The following is a 13,696-nucleotide window of genomic DNA, read 5'->3' as shown; positions in this document are numbered from 1 at the left end:
CACACACACACACCCCATGCGCTCTCAAAGTCTGAAATTTTACTTTCTTTCCTTTGTCTCTGTCCACTCACAGTCCAGGCCCCTAAACACAGACATCCATGGAGCCTCTCCAAAGTGCCAAACCATGTGCTAGGCACGGAGGACCAGGAGATGAGCAGAACTCAGTCTCTGCTCGCCATCATAAACCTCACCCTCAGAAAACCCCAGTGGCAGCTAGGGAGATGGCTCAGTTGGTAAGTGCTTGCTATGCAAGGAGGACTTGAGTTCAGATCCTCGGCACCCATGTAGGACTCCAAGCAGAGTGGTGTATGCCTGCAATTCCAGTGGTGGGGAAGTAGAGACAGGAGGATCCCTGGAGCTTGCTGGCCAGCCAGCCTCATGGCATAAACGAAGCCCGGGTTCAGGGAGAGGTCCTTTCTCAAGAAATAGATGGAAGTGGTTGAGGAAGACATATGGTGCCTACCTCTGGCCTCCACATGCACAAGCATGCACATTTACCAGGACACACAGACACATGTACCCACACACGTAATACACACACACACGCATACACACACACACACACACACACACACACACACAATATGGTCAGTGAGGCCTGAAGCAAGGTGCCTTGCACAGAGTACGGGAACACAGGAAACACCCAGCTAACTTTATGAAAGTTAGCATTGATGAGAGGGGAGGTGAGGCAAAGTGGGCTTCCTGGAGGAGGTAAAGCCTCAACTGAGTGCTGAGACTTGAGGAGAAGCCAGCTTAGCACAGGGGCTGGGTGACACAGGGGGCTATTTGGGGGTGTTTGTCACCAGCATCTTCCAGCTGACTGCTTAGCTCATTTGGCTGGTTTTGGATTTCTTCTATTTTTATTAAAACAGCTCATTCAAGCTCAGCATGTAGGAAGTGCTTCGTGAGGGATGCCTCTTGCTGGGACTCTAGCTGGGTTTCTAGAAAGTCTGCCTTTGGGACCAGCAAGATGGCTCAGGATGTAAAAGTGCTTGCCATGTAAGCCCAGAGACCTGAGTTGGATCCCTGGGACCCATGTAAAGGTGGAAGGAGAAAACCTACTCCACAAAGTTGTCCTCTGACCTCCAGATGTGCCCTGTGGTATGCACACCCACATACATTCATCACGTGCATACACACATACACACCTTACTAATAAAGAAAAATTAAAAAAAATTGTTACTGGCTTTAAAATTTTATATATATTTTTATTTATATGTATATGTATGTGCCTGCTTGTTTGTATGTGCACTGCATGTGTGCAGTGCCCTAGGAGGCTAGAAGAGGGTGTCAGAACCCCTGGAACTGGAGTTACAGTCATTTGTGAGCTGCTGGATGTGGGTGCTGGGAACTGAACCCAGGCCTTCTGCAAGTGCTCTTAACTGCTGAGCCACCTCTCCAGCCCTAGCAAATATTCTACACTGAAGAATCTGTGATCAGTTATTGACCTTGCGGGGTGGAGGTGGAGCACAGGGTGAGACTCTGGGGCTTGGGTCAGAGTGAGAATCTCTGGGCTGGGCTTCCTAATTTAAGAGGTGGGGGCACTGGTGGTTCCTGCAGCAGCTGCCCCCTCTGATGTCACCCCCCCTTGGTGCCCCATCTTACTCTTCTGCATGACCATCTATGCTTTGGTAGGAAATGAGACCTGCGGCAGGAAGCAGGTGCTTTTTAATAGGTTCATGCATCTGCAGGAGGGCCAGTGTTTAGCAGTCCTTGATCTTCTTGTGTCCTGTGGGCAGTGCAGAAACCACCAGTCTCAGTCAGCCAGGCTGTGGTCCCAACATTTTCAGTGAGGAGGATTCTGGGCCTTCACAGACCCAGCTAGGCACCTGTTCCCTGGTGCCTGCAGAGGGTGGAAGAGAAGGGAATGAGGGACCAGGGGACACAGGATCAGAAACAATAAGTAGATTGGTCAGGGGAGCAGAACTTTTGCCCATTAACAAGTCAGCCCCAACCTCAGGCTTAACCCAGCAGTCATCAGATGCTCAGCACAGTCTAGAGAGGTGATGCTCTGCCCAGTAAATTGACTTCCAAGCCAGACCCAGGCTGCAGAATCTGCCACACCTGGAAATGAGACCTCTGTGGCAGCCACAGCAAGGAAAGACAGGTGACAGTTCTACACTGGTCCTTTACTGTTGCAGCCTGGGAGCAACTCAGGCCATTGTCCTTGGCCTCTGCCCAAATACCAGCAGACCAGAAGATGTGTTGGAGGGTTTTGGTACCCAGACAACTGTGTGATCCATAGCACCTGAGCAATGGGAGGAGGGAGTGAGAACTTAGCAAAGACAATTGAGGGGGGGAATGGGGGGAGGAAAGAGTGAATGGATGTGAGGGACCCTCTCCAGACTGTTCACCAGGCCTGAGTTCCAAGGTCCCTGGCAGCTTCTTGGAGCCATCGTTCCCCTGGGGGCAGTGCCAACCCCAGCCAACTGTCACCTCCGGGATTACATTTCAGAAATTCCTTTTTGAGTGAGACAAGCTGGGCCCAAGGGGGCTATATCTCTGTGTCCTTGTCCTTGGGAGGTGGAGGAAGGAGAAGAGGAGGAGGAAGAGGCGGGGTAGCAGGCGGGACAGCCAGGCTGCAGAAAGCAATTAGTAAGGAAAGGGGAATTACCTGCTATCAGGTTTCCCTAGGGGCTGAGGAGGGTTGTGCCAAGAGGCCAGGCTGGTGTGGCCAGGGGAATGTCCTGGGATGACATTTAAGACTAGGGGGACCAGGTTCTGGGGTGCATTGAAGAAAGTGGTCTCCTGGGGCCTCCCTGAGGCCCTTGAGGTGGCCGTGGCTACCCTGAACTGTAGCATACAAGAAGGTGACACTGTTTGCTCAGATGGGAGCCCTGCATGGTCTCATCTATGTGTCCCCAGGGGCCAGCTCATTCCCAGATATCTTGATTGGGGTCTGTGCCTAAGGAAGAAAATTCTTGGGGACCTGAGAAGTGGTGGTGGGGCTGGAATTCACTCTGGAATCTGGTTGAAGCCTTTCTTTGCCAGATGTAGGTCAAGAATTCCAGCAACTAACAACTTCTTGAGGCCCTTTTCCCTTCACAGCCATGAACCTGCAGTTTTCTAGAAATCTCTCTGGAAACCCAACTTATAGGAAAAGACATGTACTAAACCCTGTCTGCAACCCCAGTGATTCCTGGCTTCACTTTATCAGATTATAAATTCTATCCAAGGCATCTCTGGAGCCACGTTGAGCATCTCTCTTATCAAAAAGGGAGAAGCTAAAAAATTTCTTAGCAATCTTTCAACCTGAGAATCACCAAAAAGGTATGTCTGGCTAATGCCAAGACAACAAGTGCTTATCCTCTCTGAGGAGCCCAAGACCACTCTTGGGGATGTCTTACTTTCCCATCCTCTCCCTTGGGGATCACATACCCCCACTTAGTGCGTCTTACTTTTTTCTGAACTTAACTTTATACTTAAGCTGACATTAAAACACATTTTAATAAAACTTCCAACTCTACTTACCATACCAGCTGGTCCTGAAATTCTTTTCAGTATGGATCCTATGAATCCAGGATTGGCCTGAGTCGGTATGCTGGAGAGCTTTAGTGTCAACTTGACTCACCTGGGTTGAGGGAGCCTCAATTGGGGAATTTCCTCTATTGGACTGGCCTATGGCCATGTCTGAGGGGCATCTTCTTGATGAGTGATGTGGGAGGGCCCAGCCCACTGTGGGTGGTGCCACCCATGAGGAGGTGGGCCTATGTTGCATAAGAAAGCAGGCTGAGCAGGGGCCAGGAGAGCAAGCCAGTAAGCAGCGTTCCTCCATGGCCTGTGCTCCAGTGCCTGCTTCCAGGTTTCTGCCCTCAGTTCCTACCTTGGGCTCCTGAACTGTGACCTAGGATATGTAAGCTAAATAAACCCTTTCCTCCCCAAGTTGGTAGTGGTCAGAATATTTTGTCACAGCAATGAAGAAACAAACTAAGACAGTCGGGGTCCCTAAAAGTCCTGGGGAACTGCTCAGGCTAGTGAGGGTGGTAATGTGGAGCCTGTGTCTGTTCTCTCCATTGAGCTTCCACTGGAAGGAGAGCTTGTGGAATGATGAGATGGCCTCTAGGGCAGGTGGTGTCAGCAGGAAGCAGGGTGAGGGGTTAGGAGAGACAGCTGGGAGGAGTATAAGCCATGTTAGTTGTAATACCCTCTGAAAAATGCCTAGCAGTTTTGGGAAAAATCAAGAGTCCTTTATTAACCAGTGGTCAAGAGGGTGCTAATGCCCAAAACAACTTTCAACCTGAGAGGGGACAGAATGGGGTTTATAAAGCTTAAAACCACAATTACATCATGCCAGGGGCAAACCCAATAATCAGGGTTACATTAGATCACCATAGTTATACCAGACTAGGGGCAGGTCAGTTAACAAAGAGGTTTTCAGTTAACAAAAAAGTTTTGGTTAGGAAAAACAAGTTTCTCAGCATTGCAGAAACGATGGGCTCCGTGGAGATACAGGTGTAGCTGGGTAAGAGGACGTGCTACAGGGCTAGTTGAAAACTTCCCAGTATTGTAGAAACAACATACCCCCTGAAACTACAGGTGCAGCCTTCATGGCTGCCTGGCTGCAGTGGGAGTGGCTGGGCAGAAACACATGATGAAGTAAAAGTCAGCTAGAGCAAAATAGAGTCAGCTGTGCCATTTACTAGTGTCATAGCGTCATTGAAGTTGATGCTGCTGGCCACAGGAGCTGATTCTAAGGGGACTTCCAGTGAAAAAATCTTCCAGGCAGATCCTCTGGTCAGATAAATAAAAAGTACAAGTTAGTATTCACTGGCTTTCTTCCCCCTTGGCCAAAAATGGTTTAGGGAAATGCCCCTGACTCCCTGGGTGTGTTTGATCTGAGGTCCTAGAGGAGGTATGGGCTCCAGGAATGCCCCAACGGAGCCCAATAAATAAAAAGTACAAGTTAGTATTCACTGGCTTTCTTCCCCCTTGGCCAAAAATGGTTTAGGGAAATGCCCCTGACTCCCTGGGTGTGTTTGATCTGAGGTCCTGGAGGAGGTATGGGCTCCAGGAATGCCCCAACGGAGCCCAAGAGAAGTGGAGTGAGGATTCATTTTCTGGACATAGTGCAGCTTCTGGAATCTTCTCTCTGGTCCCTGTTCTTTCCACAGGGGCTTCTGCTTTTTTTCTGTGCTTCCCAGAGCCCAGCACTTGCATCAGCTTAGGAAACATAAATGAGGGAAAACCAAGTCATTTAGGTGGAGCAGATCTCAGGATGGATACTGTAACTTTCTCCTAGAAGTCTTCCCTCCTTACAGCTTGTACGGGGTGAGGACAGGACACCTAGAAAACTCCCAGCACCTTGCAGTGGAATTCCACTCCTGGCTCTGCCAGATGGTTTCTCAAAGTACAGATGCGCAGTTTACCTTCACACCCAGAGAAAATGCAACCCAAACTTGAGTTGGGGTTGAGAGATCAAGGGACCCCTAAAAGGGTGCAGGGGATCCACAGTTTCAGCTTTGCCGCCTGCTTCTCTTTGATAATGCCCCTCCCTCTTTTGGAGAATGGTCCTTCCCCACATTTTCCTTAGTTACATCCTGTCACTGGCTCAAACATAGTGATTTGCCCATTGGGCATGTTACCTAAGAAGGCCGTACAGGAATCCTTCCCAGGATCGCTTTCTCTTTGGACTTTGGGGACAGAAAAATCTATTATTTTATTATTTTATTTATTTATTATTTTTATTTTATGTGTATGAGTGTATTGCCTGCATGTATGTAAGCACACCCGTGTTTATTATTATTATTATTATTATTATTATTATTATTTTATTCATTAAAAAGTATTTTATAAAAAACATTTTATTTATTTTATTTTATGTAGATGAATGTTTTGCCTGCATGTATTAAGTACAACTGTGTTGTGCAAAGCCCATGGAGATCAGAAGAAGGCATTCGATCCCCTGGAACTGGAGTTACAGATTGTTGTTAACTGCTGTATGGATGCTGGGAACCGAACCTGGGTCCTCTGCAAGAGCAGTTAATGCTCTTAACCTCTGAAACTTCTCTCCCACCCCTATTTTATTTTATTTATTTTTTGAGACAGCGTATCCCTGTAGCCACAGCTGGCCTGGAACTCTCTGTGTAGGTCAGGCTGGCCTGAAACTCACAGAGCTGCCTTCCTCTGCCTTCTGAGTGCTGGAATTAAAGGTGTTGGCCAGCACACCAGACTGATTTAATTTTTGTTGTCTTTTTAATTTTTAATCTTTCATTCATTCATTCTTTCTTTCCTCCCTCCCTTCTCTCCCTCTCTCCCTCCATTCCTCCCTCCCCTTCTCTCCCTCTCTCTCTCTCTCTCTCTCTCTCTCTCTCTCTCTCTGTCTCCCCATGTGTGCTATGTAGGTGCACATACCACGGCCCACACGTGGAGGTCAGAGGGCAGCTTTGTAACGTTGCTTCTCTCCTTCCACCTTTATGTGGGGTCCAGGAATGGAATTCAGGCAGGCAGACTTGTGCAGCAAGCATCTTTACAACCATTGCACCGGCTCTACTATTTGTCTTTTACATGTATGTGTGTGGTGTAAATACATGTATATATGTCTGTTCACACGTGTGTGGGTGCATTTGTGTTTGCACTTGTGTGAGGAGACCCGAGATTGATGGGGGGTCTTTCTCAATTGCTCTTCTTCGTTATTTTCTGCAGCAGGGTCTCTCGATAGGAAACGTGCTCCAGGAATCTCACATCTCCCCCTTCCAAGGCTGGAGTTACAGAGGGGCTGCCACACCCACCTGGCATTTATGTGGGTTCTGGGGATCCAAACGCTGGTTTTCTTGCTTGTGTGGCAAGTGTTTTATCTGCTGAGTCATCTCCCCAGGCCCGGTTGTTGCCTTTTGAGATAGAGTCTCACTTGTTATGGAGGCTTATCTGGCCTGGAACTGGCTATGTCGCCCAGGCTGGCCTCAAACTTACACAATACTTCTGCCTCTGCCTTCCTGAGTGCTGGGATTACAGGCATGTACCACGTTGGAGCCCTGTTGGGAAGAGTGAGTCTGAGGTTAGTGGTGGGGCTTCCCTCCTGAGGAGCCCCCAGAGGGCACAGCTCCTGGGTGGACCCATGTGGAGGTCCTGTCCTGCCTGGGGACCTCACCAGGGCAGCTTCATTCCCAGCATTCTTCGGGCCCTCTGGCCTTAGGGGGGCATGCCCTGTGATTGACGGCTGCTCCTGTTTAGACAGCCCTGCCTGCTTGGCAGGTAGAGAAGTTAGATTGGCATGAAGTGGCTTGTGTAAATCCCCCTTCTTTTCTGTAGCCCTCACTGGTTTCCGATCTCATCACAGACTTGGGCCTTCTTGAAACCCTGGCTGCCTAAATTTGACCTTTAAGCCTGAGCCTTGTCCATCCTTTGTAGACTTCATGGTAGGAGACTCCATGGGCCTTTCCAGCCCTCCTCGCTAGACCAGCACTGTGAGTAGTCATGAAATGCGGGCAGCTATACGATTAAGGATTTTCTGTCAGCTCCGTTTAAAAAAAGGTTTAAAGAAAAGCAGGCGAAATTAATTTCAACAATATATTTAATCTGATATACTCAAGATGCTAAGGTTTCAGTGTGTAACTGGTGTAAAAAATGATTAACGAGATATTTTTGCATTCTAGTTTTTTACAAGTCCTTACCTTCAGAGCATATCTCTACTCCATCAGCCACATCTCAAGTGCTCTCGGTAACAACGTGGGATAGGAGCTGTCAGGCAGCGCCAGGCACAGAAAACAGCTCGCAGCCTGCCAAAAGTCCAGGGGATTTGTCATTTTCATTTCAGCTCAGTCTCTGGTTTTCACTAGAATGATATCAGCTGCGTGCTACTTTGGGTCTGAGATGTAATCTTAAGAGGTGGCCCACACAGAGGAACTGAAGCCGGGGTACAGATATCAGGAGCCCCTCCCTCTGTGGTAGGCAGAGGGAGCCATAGGGATGGGATGTTGATTTTGTGTGTGTGTCTCTGTGTGTGTGTGTCTGTGTAATTATAGATTCTCAGTAAAGTTATAAAGATAGAGTAGATTTCACCCTCCCTCCGTCCAGCCTCCCTTTGTAGTGCAGAGCATCTTTGTCGAAACCAGGGACTGGACACTGGTACCCTGCTGCTAACTAAACTTACATTGGTCAGATTTCATCACCAAAGTCCTTTTTCTTCTTCTTTTAAGAAAGTGTGTGGGATCTGGAGAGATAGCTCAGCAGTTAAGAACACTGGCTGCTCTTGCAGAAGACCAGGGTTCGATTCCCAACACCCACATGGCGGCTAACAACAGTCCATAACTCCAGTTCCAGGGGATCTGATACCTTCTTCTGTCCTCTGCTGGCGCTGCACAACATGGGTGCACTTACACACATGCAGGCATAACGCTTATACACATAATATAAAAATAAATCAAAGATCAATGTTAGGTGTCCTACTTTGTTACTCTTCCCTTTATTATTATTATTAAAATATTTTATTATTTTTATTTTATGAGTATGAGTGTATTGCCTACATGTATATAAGTGCACCTGTGTCATGCAATGCCCATGGAGGTCAGAAGAGAGCATCAGATCCCCTGGAACTGGAGTTTCATATGGTTGTCAGCTGGGAACCAAATCAGAGTCCTCTGCAAAAGCAGTCACTGCTCTTAATGGCTGAGCCATCTCTCCACATCTCTCCAGTCTCCTTTATTATTTTTTTAAAGATTTATTTTTATTTTTTATTGTGTGTGTGTGTGTGTGTGTGTGTGTGTGTGTGTACATGTGAGTGTAAGTGCTTGGAGGCCAGAGGCCGAAGGCGTTGGATTCCCTTTGGAGCTGGAGTCACAGGCATTTGTGAGCTACTCATTATGGGTGCTGGGAGTTGAACTTGAGTCTTCTGTAAGAGCAGTACACTCTTTTAACTGCTGAGCCATCTTTCCAGCCCCTCCACCTTAGTTTTTGAGACAGGGTCTCTCATTGAACCTAGAATTCATTGGTTAGGCCGGCTGGACAGAGCGCCAAGGATCCACCTATGTGGTGGATTGAATGAAAAATGTTCCCCATAGGCTCATATAATTGAACACTTGGTCCCCAGTTGGTGGTGTTTGGGAGGTTTAAGAGATGTGTCCTTGCAGGAGGAAGTATGTCACTGGGGGTGGGCTTTGAGAGTTCGTATCTGGTTCTGTTTCCAGTTTCATTCTCTCTGCTTGGTGTTTGTGGTTGAAGATGTGATTTCTTAGCTTCCTGCTCCCCTGCCTCCTGCCACGCCTTCCTGATGCGATGGACTCTTATCCCTCTGGAACCATAAACCCAAATAAATCCTTCCTTCTATAAGCTGCCTTGGTCATGGTGTTTTATCACAGCAACAGAACAGTAACTCATACTTTCTCTGTACCCTGCTCCCAGTGCTGGGGGTACAGCTATGCCATCTCAGCCTTTATGTAGGTACTGGAGAGCTGAACTCAGGTTCTCCTTATGCGTGCACAGCAAGCATTTTACCAACTGAACCATCTCCCTGACACCTCGTGTTCTTTTTCTGTTTCAGGATTCAACATCCTGATGCCACATTGAATTTGGAGGCTTTGATTTCTATAAATAGGTGAATTTATCTTTCAGTCATCTACTTATAAGATAGCTTTATTGGGGTACAATAAACAAACAGCCAGCAAGTTTGCACACATAAAATCTGCTGTGATAAGTCTGACATGTGTCTATATCCATGACTGTGTTACATGGGATGTCTGCTGAACAACAAAATAACAAGGAGCCAAACTTGTTTGGAGTTCACCCAATCTAAACACTGTCTTAAGCATGTCACATGATGAACACTCATATCCCTTTTAATAGCCCTGGTGGGCTGGATGACGCCTACCCCTTCTTCCCTTCCTGGGAGAGAACTCTGCCCTAACACCCTCTGCCATGCCATTTGGCAGACAGAACTCTTAAGTAAGGGAGTATGTTTTCCCTTCTGTTACAAACAGAATGGTGTGCTTCCAAAATCCCGTATGTTGAAGCTCTGATGACCATGATGGCTATATTTGGAGACAGAACCTTAAAGGGGGCAATACCAGTTGAATGAGGTCATGATGATGGGACGTCGAGTTGCTCAGCTTTCTGCAACTGTAACAGATACCTGGATAACTAGCTTAGAAAAGGGTATTCTAGCTCACAATTCTGGAGACTCCAAGCCATGGTTGACTGACCCCATAGTGTTTGGGCCTTTGGGGAGGCAACACATCATGATGGTGAGGCATATGGTAGAAAAGCCCACTCACTTCATGACTGAGGAGCGAAAGAGATGAAGGACCAAGGGCCGCCCCCATTATCTCCTTCAAATGTTGTGGTTTGAATGTGAAATGTCCCCCACGGGCTCGAGTGTTTGAGTCCTTGATACCCAGCTTTTCAGAAGGTTATAGACCTTTAGGAGGCAGAGCCTCCCTGGAGGAAGTGAGTCACTAGGGGGAGGGCACTTGAGGTTTGACAGCTTGGCTCTACTTCCTGTCTTCTCTCTACTTCCTGTTCTGTAAGGTGTGAGGAGGCAAGGAGTTCTAGTAGCTTCTGTTGCCGCTGTGAGTGCTGTGTGCTGCTGTGCCTTCCTGACCATATGTATTGTGTCCCCTCAGACAGTCACAGTAAGCCCTTCCTCCTTAAGTCACTTTTGTCAGGAATTTGGCCACAGCCATGAGAAAAGTATCTAATAGAAGTGTATATCTTCATTGACCTAAAAACCTCAAACTATTTTCCATTTCTTAAGGTTCCACCACCTTCCAATGTATGGCTCTGAGGACTAAGCTTTTACTGCATGGGCCTTCAGGAGACATTTAACAGCTGACCCTCATACAATGGAGCTGCTGTGCTTATAATAAGAGGAAGAGCTTCTGGAGCAGAGGCACACAGAGAAAATGCCATGTGAGAATACAGAGAGAAATGGGCCATCGGCAAGCTATGCAGAGACCTCCCCAGGAACCAGCCCTGCAGATACCTTGGTCTTAGACTTCAACCCTAAAGCTGTGAGAATATTAAGTTTCAGAGATGATTCAGCAGTTAAGAGAGCTTGCTGCTCTTCCAGAGGCCCTGAATTCACTTCTCAGAGCTCACATTGTGCAATTGAAAATCACCTGCAACTCTAGCTCCTGAGGATCCGACACCCTCTTCTGGTCTCCAAGGTTACCTGCACACTTGTGGCAAACACTCACACTGACACATATACAGAAATAAAAATCGAACTTGAAAAAGATTTATTATTATTTTGGGTTTTATATTTTTAAATGTATTTCTTTATTTTTATTTTATGTGTATGAGTGCTTTGCCTGAATGCATATAAGTACACCCATGTCATTGCAAAGGCCACAGAGGCCAGAAGAGGGAGTCAGATCCCCTGGAACTGGAGTTAGCCGCCATGTGGGTGCTGGGAATGGAATCTGGGTTCCCTGCAAGAGCACTATGTGCTCTTATGCTGAACCATCTCTCCAGCAGCAAAAATAAATTCTTTTCTTTCTTTTTTCTTTTTTCTTTTTTTGGTGTGTATATGTTTGTGTTGTTATTTCTTTTTTGAGACAAGATTTCACTATGTAGTACTGGCTGGCCTGAAACTCACTATGTAGACCAGGCTAGTCTTGAACTCACAGAGATAAGTCTGTCTCTGCTTCCTGAGTCTAGGATTAAAGGCATGTGCCACCTGAAGAGGCTCCAAAAATAAATTTGGAAGGAAGGAAGGAAAGAAGGAGAAAGGAGGAAAGAAGGGAGGGAGGGAGGGAGGGAGAGAGGGAGGAAGGGAGGGAGGGGAGGGAAGGGAAGGGAAGGGAAGAAGGAAAGAAAGGGAGGGAAGGAGGGAAGGAAGTTTCAGTTTTGTGGTTCAAGGCTCCCAGTCTGTGATATTCTGTCATGACACCTGAGCGGATTCACACACCTCTCTGGCAGTTCTGGGTTTGCCTGTGTGACTTGCCTTGACCAATGAGCTGTCAGCAGATAGGATGTTTGCAAAGGTTTCTGTGTGCTCAGCACTGTCCAGCTCTTGTGGTTATTCTGAAACAGATAGGTCCTAGGAAGCCACTGCCCCATAGTGAATAAAAACACATGGAGCTGACTTGAATGTGGCCTATGACATGGACTCAAAACTGCCTATTCCTGGCCAAGACTAGCAGCAGCTCAGCTAACTGTAAGCATACAAGAAAGAAAGAAACTACTGGGTGATAAGCCTCTGGGATTATGGGATTGGTTATTATGGAGCAAAAGTTGCCCAAGAACCTACAAGCTGAGACATTATTGAGATCCCATATTAAACCTGTGGGCAGAGTTAGGTACAGAGAGATTGACCTTCCATAGCTCACTCAACCAGCAGGTGCTGTATCTAAAATACAATCGCAGGCAGTCTGCTCCAGTGTCCAGGTTCACAACAGGGTCGGGTATAATCATGGTTCTCCACTATTCTTTGATCCAGCAATGTAATGAATTCATCTGTCAGCTTGTTCACTTACCAGGCATTTAGTACACAAATAGTTTCCCCCATCATTCTACCTCATAATATAAGCTGCCTATGCTTTTTCTTCTTAGCAGTCATCAATCACTGTCATTTATGAGATTATTTCTGACCCTCTCGCTAGACTTCATTCTCCATAAATGCAGGAACTGTATCTTTTTTTCCAAAGATTTATTTTACTTTTAACAGTGGCTGGAGAGGGGGCTCAGAGGTTAAGAGCACTGACTATTCTTCCAGAGGAGCCAGGTTTGGTTTCCAGAATCCACATAGAGGCTAACAACCATTCTTTATTATTATTATTAATTATTATTATTACTATTATTTTTATTTTTAGAAGAAGCATTTCATTACAGCTTTAACATACTCATTAACAGTTTCCAGAGCAAAGATACATCTCATTCAAAAGTGACTATAAAATTTTTAGGTTCGCTGTTGAGTTAATACAGTTATACAATACTGAACTCAGTATAAGCCCTGTAAAACATAAAACTGAATGAGTTTTTAACCTTTAAAAAAGATCTCCATTTCATTTTAAAATAGACTTTCTTACAGAAAGACCCATTGTTTTTGCTAAGAACACTGAGATAATTTTTAAAGTTTTTAATTGAAAATAATTTCAGCCTGCCACGGGAATAAGAACGGTGCAAAGTATACCCACGAGGTTTTTGCTACTAACACTGAGATGTTGGAGAATGCATCTCTAATCTGTATGTATCTGATTATTACTAGTCATAATCAGTTGCACTCAGATCCTTGGCACCTGTGTGTGTCTATAAAGTCATCAGGTAGATTTCAACGGTAATGTTTATCACCTCACAGTTGGTTACACTCAGATCCTTTGGCACATGAGTATCAGGTAGATTTCAGTAGTAATGTTTTTCACCTCTATTGATTAACATGAAGCAATTTTTTTATGGTTCTTCCTCAAATATAATTCATTTTTTTAAATTTGTTGATTCTTTTTGTGTGTGTATATCACACAGAACATCCCTAAGCATCTTATTCAACTATATACCCACTTCCCATATGGCATCCTCCCATAGCCTCCCTTCCCCCAACTAGAGCCCTTATACTCTGGTATCCCTGCTACCGTCCGCTGTGATGTCATCACTCCCAGCCATCTTGTCCATCCAGTGAATCTAGTCAGCCTATCTAGAGGTCTTTGTTTTAGGAAAGTCAAAATCTTTGTTTTAGGAAGGTCAGCTGTTCTTCATCTAACAGCAATCAGTTGTCAATATTCCTTTAGATAAGATTGGCATCTGTCGTTTAGACTTTGATACAGACCAG

The sequence above is a fragment of the Nannospalax galili genome, unplaced genomic scaffold (genome assembly GCF_000622305.1).
Source record: "Nannospalax galili isolate Female #2095 unplaced genomic scaffold, S.galili_v1.0 scaffold870, whole genome shotgun sequence".
In the NCBI taxonomy this organism is placed as follows: Eukaryota; Metazoa; Chordata; class Mammalia; order Rodentia; family Spalacidae; genus Nannospalax; species Nannospalax galili.
Note: the sequence above shows the minus strand (reverse complement) of the source record.